The sequence below is a fragment of the Chiloscyllium punctatum genome, chromosome 18, assembly GCF_047496795.1.
Source record: "Chiloscyllium punctatum isolate Juve2018m chromosome 18, sChiPun1.3, whole genome shotgun sequence".
NCBI lineage: Eukaryota > Metazoa > Chordata > Chondrichthyes > Orectolobiformes > Hemiscylliidae > Chiloscyllium > Chiloscyllium punctatum.
In genome coordinates, this window is record NC_092756.1 from 87,488,511 (window position 1) to 87,493,190 (window position 4,680).

Sequence of the window (4,680 nt, forward strand, 5' to 3'; positions counted from 1 at the left end):
ACTTTAAAATAGAAAGTGTTTTCTGAATTGTGAAGTAAAGTTAAAGTGCAGGCTCAGCTGCCCAAATGGAAAGGCTGGGAAGACGCGTTGTTTCAAAAAGTAGAATTGATTGTTAAATGGATACCTGAGTTTTGGTTGTTGTTTTGACAACAATGCGAATTTAACCAATTAGTTTAAATTGTGCCCAGGATACCAGAAGCCAATGGAATCTCAATTTTATTGTTACAACACCTGGAAACCAATCAATTTATAAGAATTTAATGTGTCATGGGCATGTGTATAAACCCAGTATTTTTGAAAATTAAAGGGAGAATAACTGCCATCGAAGAGCGAGCAACTGTCAGAGAACAAAGTACCCATCTAACATTTTGCTGTCAAAGAAATTGGGAAACACTCTCTGTCAAAAGGTACTTTTTTCATGTAAAACATACTCGCAGTAAAAAAGAAAGAGGATGACCCAGGGAGATCATTAGCTGGAAGAGTGAAGACAGTGGGGAAGACGGAGACCATGTGGTCTTGAGATTAAGTTAATGTAATGTTTAATAAGTGTGTTATTGGAACAGTGTTTTTTAAAATTTAGAGTTGGGGTCAGATAGTAAGTAGTAAAGAGAAGGGGGGTTGGATTTGTGATTTTTTTTTGTTGTTTAATGTTCACTATTGGAGTTAGGAAAAATAAATTACTATTCTTTTCTTTCAATTGTGGAATTTACGGGTTCTGTGTCATTCACATTTGAGGTGAGGCAAGCTTTTATAGGTGTTTGGTTTTAATTAATACAGGGATTCAACAACTGCCTCATAACATAAAGAGCTGAGTTCCAAAGGTGAGGTGAGAGTGACAGCCTTTGACATCAAGGCCACATTTGACTGAGTATGGCACCAAGGATCCCTGGGAAAACTGGCATCAATGGGTATCAGGGGGCAAACACTCCACTGGTTACAGTCATACCTGGCACAAAGGATTGTGGTTGTGGAGGGTCAGTCATCTCAGCTCCAGGACATCTCTGCATGAGTTCCTAGGGTAGTGTCCTAGGGCCAACAATCTTCAGCTGCTTCATCAATGACCTTCTCTCTGTCATAAGGTCAGAAGTGGGGATGTTCACCAATGATTGCACAGTGTTCAGCACCATTCGTGGACTCCTCAGATTCTGAAGCAGTCTGTGCTCAAGTGCAACAAGATCTAGACAATATCCAGGCTTGGGCCAACAAGTGGCAAGTAACATTTGCGCCACACAAATGCCAGACAATGACTATCCCCAATAAGAGACACTCTAACCACCACCCCTTGACATTCAACGGTATTACCATCACTGAATCCCCGCTGTCAACATCCTTGGGGATACCATTGATGAGAAACTCAACACGATTCACCACATAAATACAATAGCTACAACAGCATGTCAGAGACTAGGGATACTGCGGTGAGTAACACACTTCCTGACACCCCAAAGTCTACCCACCATCTACAAGGCACAAGTCAAGAGTGTGATGGAATACTCCCTATTGTCTGAATGGGAACAGCTCCAACAACACTCAAGAAGCTTGACACCATCCAGGACAAAGCAACCCATTTGATTGGCACCACATCTACAAACATTCAAACCCTCCACCACCGGCACTCAGTAGCAGCAGTGTGTTCTATCTTCAAGATGCACAGCAGAAATTCACCAAAGATCCTTAGACAGCAGCTTCCAAACCCACAACCACTTCCATCTAGAAGGGCAAGGGCAGCAGGTACTTGGAACACCACCTGCAAGTTCCCCTCCAACCAACTCACTGGCCTGACTTGGAAATATACCGCCATTCCTTCACAGTTGTTGGGTCAAAATCCTGGAATTCTCTCCCTACCGGCACTGTGGGTCAACCCGCAGCACATGGACTGCAGCAATTCAAGAAGACAGCTCACCACCACCTTCTCAAGGGCAAACAGAGATGGGCTATCAATGCTGGCCAGCCAGTGACACTCAAGTCCCAATGAAATGAATTTAAACAAAGCGTATGTGTGATATATACTCAGTCTCTGAATTATTCATGAAGAGCAGATAGTTAAATCACTTGCAGCCAATGAGGGGGAGTTTACTGGTAGCTTTGATGTTGGTAGTGGTGTAGTCAATTTCAAGGTTGTTAGTTTTGCAGATTGGGGTTGAGACCCTGTTGATCTGTTTTATTTCATCTTTGACCAAAATCCAGCATTCAGGGTAAAAGGGATTTCTTTTCGGGTCCTGTCTTCTCTTGTCTGGCTTACTAGCTAGCTGGCAGCTTGCACATAAAAGTAAGAGAATCCATTTACCTGCAACACTGGGGTGACTGAAATTAGATGTTCAACTGTGATCTTCATAGCTTGCTAACACTCAAATCCAGGACAGTACAGAGAAGTACCTTAGCCCGCTGGCATGCATGAGAGCATTCAGTTTCACTAACACACTCTGGTAGAGTTGAAACTGGTTTTGTAACTCCTTACCTTGTGTCTTCTTCAAGGGAAAATACACAAAATGTGTCTGGAATTTGGGACACAACTTGCAGTGAGTGGATTGCTGTTGAGTAGTGGATTGTCAACCTATTGTTATCTTTATAGTCACAAGAGATCACAGTCTAGTATGTTTTGATTTGCCTCTTTATCTGAAGGGTTGTTATTTCAAGTTCCCTTTGCATTTGTAGGTGTGACTTTCCATGGATCTCTCTCTCCAGTCACTTAATTTAAATCTGCACTCTTTTATGTTTGTACCATCCCTCTTTTTAAAAATGTTAAGGAATTACAAGGTAAACTTGTTCATGGTACTTGAAGGTTCTGACCCACAGTCATGTTGACAGATAGTCTATCCAATATCTCCATTTTAAATCATTCTAGCATCTGAATTACTTTCTCTTTCACCATTGTCAGGGCAGCATCTTCTTCCTTGTTAGAAATGTAGTGTTCAGGAATGTGTAGGTTAGGTGCTTTAGTCAGGGGTAAATGTAGAGTAATAGAGTAGCGGAATGGGTCTGGGTGGGATGCTCTTCGGAAGGACTTGTTAGGCCTAATGGCCTGTTTCCACACTGCAGGGATTCTATGACAGGTACAATATCTTTATTTAATACCTCAGGTAAACCATCTGCATCCATGTGCAAATCCCTTTTTAATTTCTAATCACTCCTATTCCTCCCTTAACCAATCTAGCAGCAGTTGCTGCTTTGGCTGAGGCCGGACCCCAGCATGGGCTCCCTCATGTGCGCTTGGGTGGTCCGTTCTCTCGTTGATCCTTAAAGCTTACCTTGGAGCAGTGGAGACATGGTTGGCACAGCTGAGGGCCAGAGCGGAGTGGGCTGGAAGGGCAAGTGGGAGCAGGATGGCAAGAGTGCACAGATCGGAGCAGTCTCCAGTCCCAAGCTGAGTCGGATGACCAGCGGGAGTGGGACAGTCAGCAGGCTGGAGGCCCGAGCAGGGGGCTGGAGGATGGAGTAGAGGGTGACGGCCTGTGTGTCTGGAACAGTGCGGTTGTTGGGACTGGGGACTGATGTGGGTAGTCAGCGGCTTGCAGGCGTGGTCAGACCACATGTGGAGCCCCCATGTTGATCTACTGCAGGCCTTTTACAGAGAGACTGTAATGCTTATCTTCTTAACTTTAATTGTAATTTTTCTAACTTATACTATGAATGAGTGTAAGATAATGTGACTTTTTTTTCCTTATTTCTCGATTTTGTATCTAAGATTTGTACCTAAGATAGTGGTGTATCGGGTGACATTGTAAACTTTTCTCTGTACTCGTGTATGCGTGACAATAAGCCTAATTCTTGTTGTGGTTCTGTTTGCCGAGCTGGGAATTTGTGTTGCAGACGTTTTGTCCCCTGTCTAGGTGAGATCCTCAGTGTTTGGGAGCCTCCTGTGAAGCACTTCTGTGATCTTTCCTCCGGCATTTATAGTGGTTTGAATCTGCCGTTTCTGGTTGTCAGTTCCAGCTGTCCGCTGCAGTGGTCGGTATATTGGGTCCAGGTCGATGTGCTTATTGATTGAATCTGTGGATGAGTTCCATGCCTCTAGGAATTCCCTGGCTGTTCTCTGTTTGGCTTGTCCTATAATAGTAGTGTTGTCCCAGTCGAACTGATGTTGCTTGTCATCTGCGTGTGTGGCTACTAAGGATAGCTGTTTGCAGTAGTCTGGAGACTATGACTGCGACCACTAGGACTCATAACAGCACACAAACCAACAGCCACTCTCAGACAACAACTCACCAGAACGAAGGACCCAATACCCAGCATGAGCAAAACCAATGTAGTGTACAAAATCCCATGCAAGGACTGCACAAAACACTACATAGGACAAACAGGAAGACAGCTAACGATCCGCATCCATGAACACCAACTAGCCACGAAACGACACGACCAGCTATCCTTAGTAGCCACACACGCAGATGACAAGCAACATGAGTTCGACTGGGACAACACTACTATTATAGGATAAGCCAAACAGAGAACAGCCAGGGAATTCCTAGAGGCATGGCACTCATCCACAGATTCAATCAATAATAACATCGACCTGGACCCAATATACCGGCCACTGCAGCAGACAGCTGGAACTGACAACCGGAAGCAGCAGATTCAAACCACTACAAATGCCGGAGGAAAGATCAAAGAAGCGCTTCACAGGTGACATCCTCAGTGCTTATGAAGCACTGAGGATGTCACCTCGACAGGGGACGAAACATC